General features: G+C 44.1%; 1 protein-coding gene across 2 annotated transcripts in view; it reads right to left on the bottom strand.

Annotated features, from left to right (window-relative positions):
• Positions 1-21,561, bottom strand: part of RGS22 (regulator of G protein signaling 22) — a 1,652,097-nt gene that overhangs the window by 674,631 nt on the left and 955,905 nt on the right. The gene's annotated exons all lie outside the window — the stretch shown is intronic.

Here is a 21,561-nt window from a genome sequence, read left to right as displayed (position 1 = left end):
GATCTCTACCAATACCTTGTAAACATAGGTGACCTCGGTGGGGCACTATCCAAACTGGGCGGGATTTCTTTGCTGCCTGGCTCTTGATCAGGTAAACGCCATGTTTGGTTACGTTCCAACGAGTGTATGGAGTCAGTTCATCTTTGGGGATAGTCAGATATGTGTCGAACTCTCTACTCATATTTCTTATCCCTGCTATTAGTGCCTTGTTACTGGAATCGCTTTCAGTGGAACGGGTCGGGTATGGTTCTAGGGCGAATAGGAACATGGTCTGAAAAGCCCACAGAGAACCATAATAACTAAATGGCAGGATGAAGTATGGGATACCCTTATCCGTCGTGTGCGGCATGAGTCCGCATATCCAACAGTTTGATGTGTTCATTATAGACTGGTGTTGGTGTAGGAGTTGGATGAAAGAGTTATTTACAAATTCGAGCCTTCTGGCAGACTCGTGTTCAGGTAGAGGGTGAAAAGAATGTGGAGAGAGAGTGGGAGAAGGCGTCGGCAGAGTGTCATTTGAGAGTAGGGAAACTTGAAATACGAATAGAGCATAACCAATCAAAAGCATCACAGTGCTACACAGCATTAGAACACATATTATTAAAAATCTTTTCTTGGACAGTATAGTACACAATTGTTTTTCAAAGTTCGTAAGCTTGACAGGTCTCTCTACCCTTGGAAACTCCATCCTCTACTTGCTGCCCGCGGTGGTAGGTTGATTCTGCCAGGGAGCGCGCTCCGTTCGGTCCGGGGTGACTCCCTCGGACCAACCAGAACCGTGGACCTAAAACTTCCTTGGTTGCACTCCCTACACTTCAACCGCGACCCTAGCAGCGGAACCGGATGGCGGTTCGAAAATCAAAAATGAGCTAGTTCCCTGGGACGAGAGAGCTGGAAGATAAAAAATAGTTCTTGGGGGAAAAGGGAAATCACATTAGATCAAGGTTTTATTAGTCCCTGGGGCTGGATCTCAGGTTGTATCGTCGCTTCTCAGGTACGGTGTGGTCTTTAAACAATGTCTCAGGTTCGGTAGTGTCCAATTGCATAGATGGTGACACACGTCCTTGCAAAATACGATCACTCTCCTTTTCGGTACCAGTCTCTTTTAAACGTGCATCGCTGAAAGGGATGAAACGAGGTACGGATTCAGTCTTAGAGTCGGCAAGTCCTTTATCGACCCACCGGTCGTATGGAAGGGGCAGAGGGACCCGTTTGCAATGGGTCCCATGCACCCAGTTCTTTTTGCCGTCCACCCGAACCGCTGATCTCGTGGAAAGAAGTACCAGGTATGGTCCGGTCCACCTCGGCTGTCCGTTGTTGGTGCGCTGGAAGTTCCGCACCAATATCCACGTACCGGGTTTGATTGTATGACCTGGATCGTCAGAGGCTGGCGGAGAGGAACTGTGAACCTGTTGGTGTAAAATACGCAATTTAGCTGTCAATTCGCACAAATAATCAAGCAGTACGGGGTGTTCTATTTCGCGGAGTTTCTTCGGTCTTGGCACGCCCCAGACGTTGGCTGGGCGGCCAAACACGATCTCGTGGGGGCTAAGACCTAATCTGGAATGGACGGTCATCCTAGTTGACAAGAGTGCTAGGGGCAAGGCGTCAGGCCATTTAAGACCTGTACTGGCTTGGATCTTGGCTAGCTTGAGTTTCAAAGTGCCATTGTAGCACTCTACTAATCCAGCTGATTGGGGGTGATTTGCAGCGTGGAATTTCTGGTGTATGCCTAGACACTCACACACTCTCTTCATCACTCGTCCTATGAATTCACTTCCATTATCACTCCAGACAATTCTAGGCATACCGAATCTCGGGAAGAACTCTTTGACAAGGGCTTTGGCAGTTGTCATAGCAGTATTGTCTTTAAGGGGGTACGCTTTCACCCACCTTGAAAAAGCGCAAACAACAACGAGCACATACTTTAGATTGTTGCACCTTTCCATGTGAATGAAATCGAGCTGCAAAACCTCGAACGGATACGTAGGAGGCGCAAAGTGACCAGCTGGAGTTGGAGTTCCTTTACCGGGATTGTGTTTTAGGCATATCATACAGTTTCTGACCACATTTTCTGCATATTTTGGGATATTGCTATTCTGCCATACTGGGGCCAATAGCTTACATATTCCTTTCGAACTGATGTGTGCCATGCCCTGAGCCATTGTTACTACTGCAAGTACGTATGCATTAGGTAGTAGCCATCGCTGGTGTTCCGATAATTCGACCCAACAACCATTCGCATCCAATCTACCCTTACTTTCTCTCCATTCATTCAACTCATTCTCAGTTGCCTCAGCTTGTATGCATTTTATGCTTTCAATGATGTCCTCAAACATTCCCACATCAGCAGTATATCTAGCCGGACCCGCAACATACATTCGACTCATCGTGTCCCTTGCGGTCTCTTTCGCAACCTCGTCTGCAAATGCATTCCCGCGGCCAATATCGTCTTGAATTTTCTTGTGTGCACTGCATTTCATAATGGCAACTTGTAGTGGCATGGTCAGTGACTCAAGGAGCTCATTAACTAGCTGACCATGTTGTATCTTTGCACCATGTGAGGTAAGGAAACCACGTTCACGCCATAATCTCCCAAAACTGTGAGCCACGCCAAAGGTGTATTGGCTGTCCGTGTACACATTCACTCGCTTTCCTTTTGCTAACACGCATGCTCTGGTAAGTGCAATAATTTCCGCAGCTTGTGCAGAGTTGTGGGAAATACGTGCGGTCTCTATAATGGTGTGTAATGTTGTTACAGCATATGCGGCAGTCGTATCACCATTCGGTAACTTGAAACATGAACCGTCAACCCATAAAGTATCATTGCATTCAGGAAGGGGAGTGTCCTGTAAGTCTACTCTCCCTTTTGTCTCTTCTTCTGTCCTAAAGCAGCAGTCATGTTTATCACTCTTGTCTGTTCCTGTCGGAATGGGTAATAACGTTGCGGGATTCAGTGTATCACACCTCTTTATGTGGATGTGGCTTGCTAGCAACGTCAGTTCGTAACTGGATAGTCGAGCGCTAGTAAGGTGTTGTGTCTTCGTCCTGTTTAGTAAAATGTCTACTGCGTGCGGAACCATAACGATCAGAGTATTATTCATGACTAATCCAGCGGATTGTCGAATGCAGACAGCTGCTGCGGCGGTAGCCCTCAGACAACTTGGTAGTGCCTTAGCTACAGGATCCAGAGTTGCCGAAAAATACGCGCATGGGCGCTGTCTGTTCCCAAAATGTTGTGTTAAGACTGATAATGCACAGCCTTCCTTCTCATGGACATATAATGTGAAAGGCTTACTGTAGTTGGGGTTTCCCAACACAGGGGCTGAACACAATGCATCACGCAACTTGTGAAAACTCGTCTGACAATCTTCAGACCAGGGCATAGGATTGGGCGTATCTTTACGGAGTAGTGCCAGCAAGGGTTTAGCTAGCAGTGAGAAATTCGGTATCCATTGTCTACAGTACGATGTAATGCCCAAAAAAGCTCGAACTTCTCTCTGTGTCCTTGGGGCACTTAGTTCTGCAATTGCCTGTATTCTTTCTGGTGTCAGTCTCCTTCCCTCCTTCGACAAGACGTGACCTAAGTAGGTTACTTCTTGTTGGCAAAATTGTAGTTTGGAAAGGGAGACTTTGTGCTTCATGTCACATAAGTGATGCAATAATGATAACGTAGCTTTCTTGCAAATTTCTTCAGTGTCCGCAGCGATCAGCAGATCGTCTACGTACTGAATCAGAGTTGAACCACTTTGTAGAACAATCGTGTCTAGTTGTGTTTTCAGGGCCTGACTGAATATGGATGGGCTTTCGCAGTAGCCTTGAGGAGCGCACTTGAAGTGGAAGCTTCGTCCTCCTAAATTAAATCCGAAAATATCTCTACTCTCCTCGGCAATCGGGATACTGAAGAAAGCGTTCTTCAGGTCAATCACCGAGAACCAATTTGCTGAAGCTGGAACCATTGTCAATAAAGCAGTAATGTCGGGGACGACTGGAAACTGTGGGATAACTATCTTGTTTACTTCTCTGAGGTCGATCACAAACCTATACACAGGGGGTTGTTTAGGATCAGTACGTTTTAAGACGGGCAAAACCGGACTGTTACAGACATTTCCTGTCGTTTCTTCGATGACGTCTTTATCAATTAAATCATGAACAATTTTCAACAACGCTTTTTCGCATTCGCTAGATATTTTGTATTGGGGAATACGTGGCAACCTAACGTCGGCTTTCAACGTTATGACATATGGTGTTATCTCCAAACGACCTACATCATTAGAACCATTAGCCCAGAGTATATCAGGAAGTGACAATAATTCAGTTGGAATATTTTCCTTTGATAAATACATTGAAGAAATGACCTTCTTGCCTAAAGTAAGTTGTACTCCCGAGGGAGAACAGTACAAGGTCGCATATAACCTTTTTAGTAAGTCCAAACCTAGCAAATTTTCACCACAACCTGTTGTCAAAAGGAGGGGTGCTTCTAATTCGCATGGGCCAACAGAAAGAGACATAGGACTAGAGATCGGGTTTCTAACAGGGGCGCCAGAGAAACCTACTGAGACATTCATTTTGCCAGACAAAGGTGCGCCAGGAAGTTTCGAGTGCATGATAGAACTTTTTGTGGCACCAGTATCCAGCAGAAATGGCTCTGACACTCCTGAGGCTATTACCTCGACATAAGGTCCATTCTGATCTACCGGAACTGAGACAACTCCCTCTCTTTGTCCATGGCTGTCCTAGCAATCGTTACCCTCATTTTCGTGTTCAGCGTAATAGTCGTCAGCATAGTACTGAGCTGATTTAGACGATGAATTATTCTGTTGGTCAAAGCTATTCATGGACTTCTGAGGCGGAAAAGAAGTTGTATTCTGAGTGAAATTTCCACGGCCTCTACCTCTAGGGGCATGTTGAACACCTCTCCCCCTTACACCTTGACCACCGTTTAAACGTCGCGCAAGAGCCGGACAATTATCCTTAAAATGACCCTCTTCTTTGCAATACGCACATTGATTCGGGCCATATGTAGGACGCTGGTGGGAAAACTCGTTACCTTGCGCGTTCCTCGAATACTGCTGTCGCGGTTGATAGTCGGGCTGACTAGCCGTGCGAGGCGGATAGACCTGCTGGAGGAGAACCTTAGTTTTCAAATCTTTCGTCTTTTTATCTGTCTTGTCTAGCTCGTCTTTACGCCTATTCTCATAGTACTGGGCTGTAGCTAAAATCTGTGCTGACGTAGAGACAGCCCAAGCACTCTGAGTCTTTTAGTTTATTACATAGTTCAGGGAGCAAATTATGTACGAACTTGTCCACAAACAATCTTTGGCCACCCTCGGTAGCCATATCTTGGCCACTGTGGTCGGTGAATGTTTCCTCAAATCTCGTGAAAAAGTCAGACACATTCTCATCTTTCTTTTGTTTACATGCTGATAGCTTGTCCCAATTTACGCGTACTTCAGGCATTATTGTCTTCATGTACGCTATAATTCTACCGGGAAGTTCAGCTATTAACGGCTCAGGTTTAAAACCACCGACTTGTCTAGCATCTGTAGTCGCAATGTTCGCCCATGAGTCACCTAGTTCCTGATCGTGATCCGTATGACGTATCTTGCTCCATAAAGGATGTGGAACAACGTTCCCAAATAACATGTCTACATCTGCTAAATTCATTATACATGAGCTTGCAGTTTGCGATAACTCCTTATAATACCCAGTTGGGTTCTTACGAGGGTCAGGTAGTGACTGTTTGAGTGCTAATACTTCCGATCTTTTCCATGGGACATGTACCCATACACGCTGGAAATGGGGCAGAATTGGTGGATTAGCATTCGCATCACCTTCCCTCCAAACAGGAGGAACCTCTCTCATGGGGTACTGTCTCGCTCTTTTCCTACTAGACGTACCACATTCAGACGATGACCCAGAGTTACCACCTGTGCTTCGATATGATAATAATACCTCAACTGCTTTGTCGACATCGGGACCTACAATCATGCCTTCCCCGAATTTAAATCGTATACTACACAACTCTCGAGAGTTGCTCTCTTGACCATTATCTTCCAAATCCTCACACAGAAAAACACACATCTGTTCAAAAACATATCTTTGCGTCGGTTCATCCCATTGACGGAAAACGTTCATGACGGACTCTACATCATATCTGGCTGTATCCAGAGCCCAATTCCGTGCTAACTTATTCAGGCATTCCCTCTCTCGATAATCAGGCATTTGGCTTCGTAACTGTCTTAGTCCCGTATTAGGGGTCGTTTTAGGCGACCGAAAAAGTGGTGAAGGAATGTTAGCAATAATGCTGGCCGTTTTATGCCAGACGGAAGGGGAAAGTGGAGGAATAACTGGTGTCAGAACAGAGTCACGCAAAGCAGAAACAGAAGCGTTCGCAGAACTAGTATCGGAAGAAATAGAAGGTGCGCTAGGCGAAGTTGTAGAAGGAACAGTAGGAGAAGTAGATGTGACTGGTGAGCCTTGAGGAGGCTGCACTAGAGAAATAGAAGCCAGCTGAAGAGTAGCTGGTGAGTGTTGTAGAGGAGCTGGTATAACAGCTACCAGAGGTGCAACTAAAGGTTGCGGAGGTGCTGTGGCATTTTGCGCATAGGGTGGTGGCGAACTCAGCAAATGCGCCATTAATGGATCTTTCTCACGCTCTTTTACTGTCTCTTGCAAAAGAGATGGTAAAACAGGATAGCATTTATCTATTGCCATTTTACGTTGCCTGTGCAACTGCTCACTTATTCGATCCTCTTCGTTGTCTTTAAATTTTATCGCGACTTGTATTACTGAAATACCCCTTTCCCTCTTATTCTTCTTTTCTAGTTTAATTGCCTTTTGTTTGGCCTCTTTACGCCATAAGCGGAAAGAGTCAAACATCGCCGGTCGGGCTTTCTTTTTGAACAGTTTGACCTCTAGGTTATCTAGAATTTCTGAGTCGAAACTACCATATTGGGGCCATTTTAAAACACCATCTTTACGGGTGTATTTTATCCACACTTCATTATATGTGATAGGACCTACGCCATGTTTTACATAGAGCTCATACGTTGGAGTTCCAATTGGAGGAACCGGACACGAATCCTCTAATCGGGAGTCCCTATTATAACCAAGACAAAACAAGTTTCCAAGTCTGCTAAAACCAGGCATCTTCGCTCACTAGTCTAGCTTCAAACTTCAAAGGTTTATCTATTATGATATTTCTCGTGAAAACACGAGTCCTTCGGCTTTGGGGCTTGCAAGTGCCAAATCAAGTCGTATCTCCAGGATACCAAAAACTAAGGACAAACTGAGGACTGGGAGACGCTCCACTTATACTTAACTGAAGTATTTGAAGATCGGTGACGTCGCTAGAAGACTCGTCTATCGTTTCGCTCTACCAAGGATCACTGGGTCCAAAACAAGGCGATAGTCAGGGCAGCAGTCCTTCGTAGCCATCGGGACGCGGGGAACCTCGCAGCAAAGACCTTCGGAACCACGTCGACATACAGGGGTCGCTGAAGTGGCTGGCCGTCGTCCGGAATTTTCACACGAAGCTCCTCACGAACATCTGGCTTGGACCGTCGCCGCTTGATATCGCCCCGAGTTGGGCGCCAATTGAGGTGCCGGGTTTTTAGGAACCCGGTGGTGTCAGGGGACAACACCCGAAGACCTCTGAGTTCTCCCTTGTTCCGAACCACAGAAACAATGAGTCTTCTAGTCGCAGTCAGAGATCAAGTTTTTATTGGTAGCTACCAAGTAACACGTGTCCTAGAAGCACGACAAACACGGGTCATGTATTCTCAGGAGACTGTACGTGTTCGTTTTTACAGAACCAGTCTTCTCCTTTTATACAGAAATAATGGCTTCAAGCAAGAATTCTTGAGTTTATGATATGGCTGTAAACATATTTCTGTAATAATACAAAGTGCGGCGTCACGTAAGCAAACCCACATTTTAGATGTCCAGTTCGTGACAGATTACCCAGCAAGATCCGGGACTCCCATCAGATATCGATGAAACACCAATAAAGGCAGGTACCACCCAGTCATAAAACTGGCCATAAAGAAGAAGTATGGACAGGTGCATGTTTGTAGAAAGCATGTTCTGTATGGGGTGAATGGTTTGTGGAATGTTATGTGTCGATAGTATCGTATTCGGCCACTGGGCGGGGAGCCGCCCAAACAGGTTTGGCTTAAGGCAATGGAGTCAGTTTGGACAGGTCAGGGGGAAGTCAGGGAAGGTGGACGTGTCCTTTTGGATCAAGCTCGACCTTTAATTGACTTAACATGAGGGCAAGACGTAAGATGGATGCCGTTCACAAAATGGAGTCTAAGGGATTGGGACGGAAACTACGATTTAGGGGTGTTGGCTACCCTCGATTGTCACGCAAACACATAGGAATGATGTCCTAATCATTATCGGTTCACGGACACTAAATTCGTCATGGTACGTTGATATTTTGTGACACGGGTATTGGACCTCGATATTGGGATAACAATAGGGTCCAGATTTTCAGAACCACAAAGTGACTGCAAACTATATGAATCTAATATGATGTAGGCAATAAGCACAATCTACTTTTCTCAAGGCATTGTGCAAGTAGTAAAAGCTTGTCGCTTCTTCCCATCTGGTTGGAGATAGCGTATTTTTGGTAACTTGCTAAAGGACAGCATGAATCAGAAAGATTATAAAGCTATGGCTGGAAAATGCTAATTATTAGCAAAGAACTTTCAAGCAATGGGATATCCATTCTGAGGATGGTATTGAATATGACAGTCAAAATCTAGCTCTACAATGTCATCAGCACACTTCACCTTCAGCGGTGCCCAGTCACACCACTCCATTTTCCAGAGCACTTAGCCTGGGTGCCGGGCCCTGGCACCTGTCAGCGCTGTCACCACTATGGACACAGGGCCCTGGTTTATGCCTAAACGTCCTCTACTGCTCTGGTCCTGCACAGGCCAATACTGGGGAAGTAGCTTGAACCCTTCAGGCCACCGGACTCTGCTGTCACTGCTTATCCTGGGGAGGCTGGACCCTCGGTGCTGTCTAGACCTGCATGTCACAGAATGGTGCTACAGAAAGAGAGGGTTGGCTGGAAGTGTGACCCAGTGTTACCCCTAGGGTGTCCATTACTTGCAGGGTGACCACCAACACTCCATGTCTTCACGCACACTATCCAGCCCTGGGCTGTCTTTTCATAACCTAGTGCATTATGGGCATTGTACTCTTGTTATGTTTCTATTGACCTGATTAGTGCAAATTGCAGGTGAATTGCTAGCTACATGTTTTGCTTGGCACACGCAAGCTCTGCCTGCTTTTTAGCCCATGCCACTTTGCAAGCATGGGACTGAAAGTCCCAGGACCTTGTTTTGAAGGATCATTTGAAAGCGCCTTGCAGATAGCGAATGAAAAGAAGATCAGTTCTGACTGAGTGTCTAGCTGCTTGGTGACTGCATATCGTGCATGAAACATGGAGCCAGTCCTGGCTTTTCAGCCGGCAGCACTTTCCATGCTGGAATATTTCAGCCTATGTTAATGCAAATCGACAAGTTTTTAGAATGCAATAAGCTTTTGGATAAACAGCTACTCCTGGCTCAGAGTAGTGAACATAACATTGGGGCTACTAGTTATATAACACAACAACTGACATACATCTCGGCCCCAGATATGGAGCACTGTCTGTAACGTTGTTTCTCTTTTTTACAGCATATATTCTCCTATTGCTTGCTAACACAGAAAGCCATCTCCCACTATACTCCTAAATCATGCATGGTAAACTGACCTTAGCTTGCTCCAGCTTGATTCCTCTGCTTTCTTTAAAGTGACCCTCTTCTTACCTTTCATTCTTTGAATAACTTCTATTTCTGAGAATAGCCTCCTCTCAGCCTTATGTCTGCCTGCCTCAAACCTTCTTATTGAAAATTCTGCATTTGTGTGATAGCTCATTTCCTAGATCACAACCTCTATTCTTTAAACCCCTATCCCTGTAATCTCTCCTTGCCTAATCTCATCCAGCCCATCTCTGTCACCAATCATTCACATGAAACCACATATCCCTCAATAATGACTACACCTACCTGATATTCATATATCACAAAGTAACTGGAGTATATATGTATGCAATTTTTCTCGACAGCACATGATTAATCGCAATGACCAACAATAACCACTAATTTTGATTTCGGAGTAGTATGCTATTTATTTATTTAAAAAGTTTTGTATTGCGCGAATAAGACCCCGAAGGGTTACAGAGCGCTTCACAGTAAAGGAGGGAGGAAAAAAGTAATGGGACATTAAAGAGAGGGTAAAATAATGAAGTACCAAGATGGTACAAGGATGCAAGCAAACATTACTTAATAGGTTAAGGCAGAGAATCATTGTTAGGCAAAACAGCAACAGCAAAAAAGGACATTTCGCAGACAGACGGCCATGCCCAATTAGGGCAGGAACTTGTTCATTAGGATTGTTTTTACTTCATGTTTGAAAGCAGCCATGTAGGGGATACCTCGAATTTCCGGTGGGAGAGAGTTCCAAATCTTAGGTGCCGAGCCAGAGAAGGCTCTGAGCCTCGTTTTCTTTTTGTGAAAGGTCTGAGGTTTCAGAAGTAGAAAATTTGCACTTCTTGATGGTCTACCCCTCCTGATAATTCCAGTTTTTGAGCCAAGTTGCCAGGGCGTTTGAAGTGGAGCGCTTTGGGCGTCAGACAAGCAAGCTTTAGTTATATTCTTGCTTCGTAGGGTAATCACTTAAGAGTTCTTAAGGCTGGGGATATGTGCTCATTTTTTTTTGTATCTGTGACCAGTTTGGCAGCTGCATTCAACGAGGCCCTGAGCGGGGCCAACAGGGCCCTTTGGGGAGAACACAGAGCGTTGTGCTCCCATAGTCTAGCCTCTGTAGGACTGTTGTGTAGGAATCTAGGACCCTAGTGTAATTTTCCCGATTCATGCCCATATATAGGTATAAATTACCAGATCCTTATATAGGCATAGAAATCATTACCATATTTAGACTGAGCCTATGCAGCCCAAATACGGCATGGTACTTCCACTAACCTTCAAGGTATAAATATGCCTACATTTGCCCAGACAAACACACAGTGGTTTGGAGCAGTTCGACTATCTACTTGCCCGACGCGCCCTGCAGCAGCAAGTGCCGAAGGAAGCCGACCCTCCATCTGACGCACTGAGAGACGCTGTCTTTTCTCCTGCCGAGAAATCCAGCTCCAGTGTTTCCAGGCTACCCTTGCGGGTTGCTGGGAAATCGAGTCCTAAGAGAGAGATACAAGACCTCCTTCACTCTAAAACCAAGGTACGGAGCTGATTAGACCCTTAGAGAATCTTGGAATAGATTCTTGGCAAAGAATACTAAAACTTAAGCTACACCTCACTTACTTCTTCCCTTGTACTAGACTTAGGTTAGGTACACCGGGGTAGGCGTATTTTAGAAGCACCAGTTGAGTAGTTTTAGTCATTATTTATCACTGTATGTATTTTATGTATTATATGTTATTTTATATGGCTTAGAAACCATACCATGCTTTTACAGTACTACTTTATAATACTTTTCGTATAACATGCCTTGTACTTTATAACCAGTATTACGATTGTAGCAGTACATTTCTTATGCTTGAGAAAGAAGACTGTTCAATAAATACTTTTTATTGAAAACGCCCGTCTCTCTATTTCTCAGCACCTCAGGTGAAACGAAGCATGCACGATTGACTGAGTAAAATAGGTATCTATTGTTTCCGCAACTCTAGAGATTGATTTCTTATTCTTGGGAAACAAAGTTGTCATGTTTATGCGGTTGTCAGAAACGAATCCCTTCTTGTGAATTCGAGAACATTTCTAGTGACCTCTGAGCTAGCTGACACTCACAATTAAGTCTAATATATTCGGTAGAGACCTAGTCGACCTCAGTCCTACGTCTAAACTATAGGATATATTATTCCAATGCGCAGAGCCTATTGGGAATATAAGAACTACACTACATGGCGCCCAACGTTTGGTAAGGCGATAATTTAACTCAGTCGTGCTTTTCACACAGACACCTTTTTCCAGTAAAAACTCCAAATGACGTCTGGAGTGTGTTAAAGGATAATATACGCCAAAACTGAGTAGGACAAAAATCCTATGTATTAGTTTTTGGTTTATTCAATGTTGAAGGATACAGTGTTCCAAAATAATGTGCACCTAATCTTTGTTTCCTTGAAACTTGCTCTGCAAACTCTTCAGTCAACAAAATAATGATTAGTGACGAAGAATTAACTGCAGCTGCAGCTCAAGCAGTTTTAGATGACAGTAAATCTCCTACAGAATGACCCAGATGTTATAATCATCCCGGTAAATGTAAGAAAAAATATAACTTACAAACTCATAGACAATGGAGTATCATCGAGAGGTGGTAAAGTAATCTTTGTTATAGAGGCTCATGAATATCGGCAGACAGAAGTATTCTATTCATGGATTCAGTTTCCTCCAGCAGATACAGGAACACACGAGTTTCACTACTACAAAGTAGAGGAACCTCCAACGGAATAAGTTCCTTACGAGGACGTTGAAATTCCATTAATTTACCCCGAGCATCAGCTCTGGTTTAAAGGTGCCTTACAACATGAAAATCACATAACCAGGCTCGGTCCACTAGGTAGACCAGGAGCAACATGGCCAGTACTAGCCAGCTATACACCACATCCTGACATTGAAAACACGACAGGTCCAGAACTGTTAGTACAGCTAAAACAATTAATTAAAATACATGGACAATTGGCTCAATATGTCATGCCAACCTTAACAGTCCAACCTACTGTGAGGATTCCACAGCACACCCCTCACCAGGGGAACACAAACAAAATCACACCACAGACTATACAATCAGTCATTGGTAAATTACCAGCAAAAAGGGAATAAATTCCGATCTGGTTAGCTCAAAAAATTACTCAAATTGAGGCAGTATTCCCTGATAGTACACCTCATGAGAAACACAGAATTCTGACAATCTGTTTACCAATGTGGATTGCACCACACGTAGAAGACTGCGACACTTGGGGTACAGTCTTTGCTTCAATCTATACAAAAACACTTGGTGTCCCGCCTATGGCGGTAATACCAAACGTTCTGAGACAGATTCAAAATGAATACGGACCAGAACCTGCCTTAAATCTTGGTATGAAATTACTAAAAGATTTCAAACAGGTCTCTGCTATATTATTAGCCAACATTAAAGGTGAAGCAGCATCAGTGGCAATCCGCCAGAAGCTAAAAGAAACAGATATTACTGAACAACCGTATGAGCTTGCCAGAATTATTGAAAAATCCTATGAAGAACTAGATAGAGATAGTTTGGGTGGGAAACCATTAAAACTACAACTAACAGAAAATCCTGGAAAAGTTTTTATAAAAAACAATCTCACTACTCCTTAAAATAAGTGGGAAAACACTAAACAAACACTTCCTAAAGAGAAGCAATACCAGTCCAGAGGAAGATCTCCCCAACGGGGAGGTAGGTCTCCCCAACGGGAGCCCTCTTAAAAGAGGTACAACCTTAGAAATAGGGATAACTTAAGAAAATCTGATAGATATCAAGATACTGATACACGTTCCTCTCGTACCTTTCAGACTTCCTCGCAGAAATCAGAAAGAAGAGGACGATCAGAACAAAAAGAAGAACGCGTGAAGTCCAAAGACGAACAGCACGTTCCAAAAAATAAGAAAACTGAATTCACCAAGAAGAAGGTAGCAAGTGTAAAGATCAGACATGCCGAGGATCTTGAGGACAGAACTCAAGAACAGGGAATGGGCCCAGACAATGCTAGACAGCGCAGCAGAAGTAACCATAGTTCGCAAGATCCTGAAGGATCATCTGAAGACAGTGGACTTAAATGAATGCATTCAAGTTGAAACTGCCGACACCAGGGTTAGTGTACCCCACAAGTTATATGAAGTAACACTTCGGATGGAGGGGGACATAACTAGGAAAATAAAAGCTCTCTTTTGTGATAAACTTTCCAAGGGTTATGACATTCTTCTAGCTGAACAAGACTGGCCACCTGAATTCGTCAGGCAGTGCCCACATGGCGAATAGATAGATAGATAGATCCTATAGATAATTATGCCAGCCTTCTCAAATCACATTCCAATTCATAAAAAATACACCTATGCCAGAAAATGGGCTGTAGCCCAGACTACAGCATTATACAAAACTCATGTAGGATGGGATGAGGATTCTCCTCACCATAAAATCCAGTTAAAAAAATCAACCTACTGCACAAAGGCAGTATCCAGTTAAGCAAGTTAAGCAAGAAGCAAAAATAACAAGTCAGGGAGATCTTAGATCAACTTGAATACTAAGGGGTGATTGAAACATGCACCTCATCAATGAACAATCCTTTGTTTCATGTCTCCAAACCAGACAATACATATTGTCTAGTTTTGGACTACAGACACTTAAAATCTTGTTGCAAACCTTTTGCAGTACAAAATGCACACAGTGCAGCATTGATGAATAACATTGTGCATAAAAAATATAAAACCACATAAGATATTTCAAATGGGTTTTTCTGTCAAAACGTTGCACCTGAAAGCAGGCAATTGACCGCTTTCTCAATCATGGGGACACAGCGACAATTTTGCCATCTCCCCCAGGGATTCAAGAATAGTCCAGGATTATTTTCAGACAGAGTAACAGAGTTACTACAAATGTACGATGATGAGGCATTATCTTATGTTGATTACATCTATCTTACAGACGATGATTTGGACGTGCACTTGAAAAGAGTGAACACCATAATACTTGGTTTCGCTTCTGAAGGGTATAAATTCAATTGTAATAAATCACGAATTGCCCACCTCAACGTCCTATTCTTAGGATACAAGTTATCAAGTGAAGGCAAGAGCCTGGCAGCAAACTTCCTAGAGAAATGTTGCCTGCTCCAACCTCCGAAAACGCTGAAAAACGTACAATCAATTCTAGGTTTCCTGAATTTCGGAAGAACTTATGTTTTAAATTACGCAGAAAGGGTTAAACCTCTCTACGAACTATTCAAACCTGATTTCAAACCAACAAATTGGACTCAAAACCATACAGAAATTTTGCGTTCAGTGCAAACAGACATGTTAGCAAAAACACAATTAGAAACACGCGATAATACGCGCAATCTTGTGATCCGAATCATCCCAGGGAGATGCGGATTCACATACCTAACCTTTAACGAAGTTGAGACGGTACCAATAGCATACAAGTCACACTTGTATACACAAGCTGAAATGAAATTCACTTCAACGGAAAAGATACTGACATCGGTTCAAACTGCAGTAGCAAAAGAGAGAGCTCGCGCGCAGGGTAAACTAATAATAATTGTTACACCTGTACCTGCCTTAGAGGCAGTGACGAAAGCAAGCATTCCCAATGCTAAGGCTTTACATCCGAGATGGATACAATCGGTTAATTCTTTTGCTGCAACAGACGTTTAATACGTTTTTGACCCCTACTTGAAGACACAAGAATTCCTACAATACGAACACGAATGTCCTCTGCCGACCGAAATTCTGCCTCTAGAACATTACAGATGTATAATCTATACAGACGGATCAGCACAGCTCGCAATTGGGGGTAAACAAGCCTATAGTGCTGCGTGCGCGATTGTTAAAGGTCGCTTGCGCGAAGGTAAATTGAGACATAAGGTCACTAAAACTCAATCACTCGGAGACTGTACAGCTCAGCGAGCTTTACTACAGGCTTTCAAGATAGCGCTTGAAAATACCGATCGCGAATTCCCCACACTCATAGTGTGCGGTTTTGTATTACTGCGTTCAATCTTACAATGTATATCTGCATAACTGGGTTCAAAACGGTTTCAACGACGCAAAAGGTGGCACTATTAAGCATAAAATGCTTTGGGGACAAGTAGTTCTTTTACAGAAAGAACTACAAAAGACTCACGTGATTCACACATTGAGTCATCAGCGTGATGGCGTTCATGTTGCAGGGAATTCATTGGCTGCTGTGCAAACGGCTTCCGTAGCTGCAATCACTCGGTCAAAAACAAAAATAGACAGCGAAATAATGCAAGCTGTTACTGCTTCAGTTAAAGACAGTGGTAAGACACTCCCAAAAGGCTTTCCAGTAAAGTACTCATATATAACTGATGGGAATAATGTTCCTTTTGCTCGAATCCCTGGAGTGGGGGATAGGGCAATTCCAGACATGGAACATAGGTTAGGACTGATCTTAGCAGCACACAAAGGACTGGCATCTGCACACGCAGGTATTTCCGCCACAGTATCATGATTAAAACAAAGATATTGGTGGCCGCGCATGAGGAAACAAACTAGAAACTATGTTCTAGAATGTGAAATATGCCATAAAATAAAAGTTTCAACAGTAAAACGACCTGCTGTCAGAACTCAAGTTATACACTTTAATGACTTACCAGTTCTTGCACGGGAACAGAGATGCTAGGTCCCTAGTCCCACTCAGCAATGTTAGTAGGTCTTTACTCAGAACCCACAAACCATTACCTTGGGGGACGGGGGAATTGGATAAAATAATAAACAAAGAAGAGACTGGTCCGGTAAGATTCCTTCAGTCAGCTATCTACGGACGCTTCTGTTTCTTTCAGTGGAACCTGAAAATTAATGCAACATTACTACCCTTGCTTCTACTCTATACTAGTATAACTCTACTGTATATCTCACCCACCCTAGTTCTCCTGGACCTTGCTTCTCTTCAGGTTGTTTGTGTCTTTCTGCCCTCCTTGTCAGCTAGTCGTTACTAATAAAGAAAACAAACATTAGTTCCTCTGGTCTTTCCTTTATCCTATAATCTTATTAACTTATTAGTAAGTGCACTTACTTCACTAACTGCTGGGCATTTCTTTAAATGGGTTTCTGTGTCTTTTCACTCTGTTCCTTAAACTGACGTCTTTAAATGTCTTTCATTTAAAAAGACCGGTTCCATCTCTCACAGGTCTTCTTGAAATGTTCAACTTCTGTTCTGGTGATTAATTGCTTTTGCCTTGGCCTGAATTTAAAGGACTCTAAGAAAGCTAACTACTTCCTTTTTATTCTGTCACAGGTTTTACAAATGACCCCGAGTTCAGTTCTGGTAAGTATTTACAGATTTACAAGTGATTTTTATTCTTTTCATAGTTTCAATGCTTTAGAAATAATAATACCTCTTTCGTTTTCAGGTTTTGCAACAGATGAATATCTATTCTAGTAAGTTCGTTTTTTCAACTATTTACTACTGTGAATAATTGCACTTAGCTCTGTGTTTAAACGTGGCCTCTTTGAGCTGCTCGAACTTTTGAACTGTGGATTCCTTCTCCTGACGAAGCCTGAGTCACTCTCGACACACCTCTGATTTTCTGCTCCTGAAGTGACTCACACGAACGCTGGATGCCGAGTCTCTCTGGAAAATCTCTCCTTCTCAATTCCGAAAATAAACTGGGGAAAATATATTTACTATAACGGGACTATGAAGCTCTGGAAACGTAGCGCAGAAACGACGACCTTCCTGACTGAAAATCTTCAGTGAAGTGCATCGTCACTGAGGCGCTCGCGCTTCTTCTCTACTCTCCTGCAGCTGTGGGCACATTGACTAGACCGCTCACCTCAGCTCTAGCATCGGTGGCCATCTTAGGTGCCATCTTAGATCTCCAACTGCGGACCAGACCAGTCCATGCACTACAGCTAGGGAACTCTTGCTCCCTAATCAAGGAACATACTCCACAAATTCCTTCACTCAGATATGCGGTTCTGACACCTGCACAGATGCCCCTCCTGATTTCAGATAAACCACTAGCGTGTGTTTATCTGGACCACTGTGGTCCCTTACAAAGGGATGGTAACTGTAAATATATCATGGTCGCAGTGGATTCCTGCACAAGATTTAATTGGATGTGGCCCCAGCGCTCGGCTGACGCCAGAACTGTTATAAAGGATCTGCGAGTCTTTATCGGCACATACCCAATCGGCACGCTACATTCTGACCAGGGTCCTGCGTTTAGCTCTCGAGCTTACAAAGTGGCCATGGCTAGCTTGGGCGTTGCATTGAGGTATTCTAGTCCCTTCCATCCTGAGGGTAATGCGGTAGTGGAAAGAAAAAAACGTGACATAAAGCAATCCATAACAGCTAAGGTATTAGGTTCGGGTGATGGGTGGGTCAAACATCTAATAAGTGTCCAACGTAGTCTTAATAATCTGCCAAGAAATTCTCTGGGTGGAATCACTCCATATGAATTACTGTTTGGTACTAGAATGATGTAATGTTTTCTCGTGTCAGGTCATGAAAGATCATAGCGCCAGGATACCCGCCGGGTGACAGTTGCGATCTGCAAGTATGCCTTACATACATACATACATACAATGATGATCGAACACCTCGATTGTCAAGCTTCAGTGGTGGAACAAAAACCCTTTGCTATCAAAGATTGTTTGGCTGTTTTACAGGACTTAAATGAAACAAGAAGAAGTCTGAGTAACACAATACAGAAGCAAACGACCACTGATGAAAAACCACCTGTCCCAGCAAGACCTGTCTGGATTCCAAAGATTGGGGATCTAGTCATGGAAAATATCGCGGTAAAGAAGGAATTTGGGCCTTCTTACAGAAAAGCAGTACCTGTCTTAGCTATCCACGGAACAAGATCACTATTACTACCACCCCTTGCTGGTAAAAGGGAGAACAGAGTTGTGTCCATCGACCAAACCACATCATGTGACCGATAATAAGTAGTAGGCCTAGTGGACTCCCAAGAAGTAGCAGACGACCAAATCTTGCTACAATCCAAGAGGTTCAAACTGAAAGACTTATCACCTTTGATAAACCTGCAGTAAGAAAAGAAGGACTATGCAACAAAGCCATGGAACTTGTGCCTCTGGATACCCAAATAACAGTTTGTCAAGAAACACCTATCTACAATGATATAGCATCTGACTATACCAACATGGCAAAAGAAGAAACAGTTCCAGCGATTCCAAGTAATCCGGATGCAATTTCAAACAATTGACAGAACTGCCTCTGGCTATTTTATCAACTTTGATACATTTTCTGAGGATCCCAGTGAACCTGAAAATACGCCAGCAAATAAAACTTTCAAAGAAAAAATAACAGAACTCTTTCATGGACTTGAAAAAACATATCTGGTTTCACCATGGGTTGAATTTTGGATTGTGTTAGGTGTACTTTTCCTCCTGCTCTGGCTCATACTGGTGTTAAGTTTGGGAAGGATGATAGATGGAAAATATAGTACAACGGACAAAGCAAGTAAGAAAATCAACTTTGTCCTGAAATCTCACAAATCATCTCATCGTGAAAGAAGAGACCTGTCATAAGTAAACATCACAGCCATTCATATACCTGGTGGTATAGCATGGGACAGAACTGATTATGACATTTATGGCCCGGTGGAAATGCTGAAGATTCCACACCAGTTTAAGGTTTCTTTAAGTGACTTTGACGCACCCAGCACATTTTCTGATGATTGGGACTTTGAAACTGTTAACAACATGATGACAGATTTAGAAATGTCAGCTAAATTTACAGAACATGAATACATAGAAGGTTCATCAGATTATGAACAAATGTATTGTTTTAATCATTATGGTCAGCATTATTTGCATAAATCTGCAAACCCTAGAAATGTTTTTATTTATAATCAATGGGAACATTGTTCAACGCCACCAAAAGGTAGCTCAAAAACATTTTATGAAACATTTCAGTACTTTTCAGGGTTTAATGTTACAAATCCAGAAACGTTTTATTTTAAAAATATAAATAAGACAGGAATGAAAACAATGTTGACCAATACTAAACACATTTATTCTGCAAACTTTTATGCTCAGCTGTCTACATTAGGTTTTGACTTTTGGAAAGACAACAATGAGACAAAAACTGTCTGGGGCACAAAAGATTGGCAGGTGCAAGGTTTAGAAGCTTTACTTAGAGCCTGCATCATCCCAGAACAAATAATGTTTTTAAATGATACTGTTCAACAAACATCTGGTCTTGGCCTGGCTAAGATAAAAGATTTAAACAAACCGTCTATACCTAAGCCCACATCTGACAGTAATGACACTACAGAAGAGGAGGTAGACGTACCCTATATTTTTAAATCAATCAATCAATCTATATATTTGTAAAGCGCGCTACTCACCCGCTAGGGTCTCAAGGCGCTGGGAGGGGAGGGATCCGCTACTGCTCGAATAGCCAGATCTTGAGTAGTTTCCTGAAGGAGAGATGGTCCTGGGTCAGTCGTAGGTGGATGCGGAGGGAGTTCCATGTCTTGGCCGCCAGGTAGGAGAAGGATCTTCCTCCTGCGGTGGCTCTGCGAATACGTGGGACGGTGGCGAGGGCGAGGCTGGTCGAGCGGAGCTGGCGGGTGGGTGTGTAGAATGTGAGGCGGTTGTTGAGGTACTTGGGGCCCAAGTCGTGGAGAGCCTTGTGTGCGTTGTTGAGGAGTCTGAACGTGATTCTCTTGTTGACGGGGAGCCAGTGCAGGTCTCTCAGTTGGGCAGAGATGTGGTTGTGGCGGGGGATGTCCAGGATGAGTCGTGCGGAGGCGTTCTGTATGCGCTGGAGTCTTTTCTGTAGTTTGGCTGTGGTTCCCGCGCAGAGGGTGTTCCCGTAGTCTAGTCGGCTGGTGACGAGGGCCTGGGTAACCGTCTTCCTGGTTTCGGTGGGGATCCATCGGAAGATCTTTCGGAGCATGTGCAGGGTGTTGAAGCAGGATGACGAGACGGCGTTGACTTGTTTGGTCATCGTGAGGGAGGAGTCCAGGATGAAACCCAGGTTACGTGCGTGGTCCGTTGGCTTGGGGGCAATGTCCAGGGCAAGGGGCCACCAGGAGTCGTCCCAGGCGGAGGGGGATGATCCCAGGATGAGGAATTCCGTTTTGTCTGAGTTCAGTTTCAGGTGGCTGGTCTTCATCCATTCTGCGACGTCTTTCATTCCTTCCTTGAGGCTGGCTCTGGCGGTGGCAGGGTCGTTGGTGAGGGAGCGGATCAGCTGGGTGTCGTCAGGGTAGGAAATGATGTTTAGGTTGTGTTGGCATGCGATGGCTGCAAGGGGGCTCATGTAGACGTTGAAGAGGGTGGGGCTGAGCGAGGATCCTTGAGGTACGCCGCAGATGACTTCGGTGGCCGAGGATCAGAACGGGGGGAGGCGGACTCTCTGGGTTCTTCCGGCGAGGAACGAGATGATCCACTCCAGTGCCTTCCCTTGGATTCCGGTGTTGCTGAGGCGCTGTATTAGTGTGCGGTGGCATACTGTGTCGAACGCTGCTGAGAGATCAAGGAGGATGAGGGCAGCTGTTTCCCCGTTGTCAAGCAGGGATCTGATGTCGTAGGTGGCTGCGATGAGGGCGGTCTCGGTGCTGTGGTTAGCTCGGAAACCGGACTGTGAGGGGTCGAGGGATCCGTTTGTCTCGAGGAAGGCGGCGAGGAGTTTGTTGACGGTCTTCTCGATGACTTTGGCAGGGAAAGGGAGGAGCGAGATGGGGGCGGAAGTTCTTGAGGTCCGTGGGGTCCGCGGTGGGTTTCTTCAGGAGGGCGCTGAGCTCGGCATGCTTCCATT

The sequence above is a fragment of the Lissotriton helveticus genome, chromosome 4_1 (genome assembly GCF_964261635.1).
Source record: "Lissotriton helveticus chromosome 4_1, aLisHel1.1, whole genome shotgun sequence".
Taxonomy (NCBI): domain Eukaryota; kingdom Metazoa; phylum Chordata; class Amphibia; order Caudata; family Salamandridae; genus Lissotriton; species Lissotriton helveticus.
The sequence above is the reverse complement of the archived record's forward strand: the minus strand, read 5'-3'. Positions and strand labels throughout refer to the sequence as shown.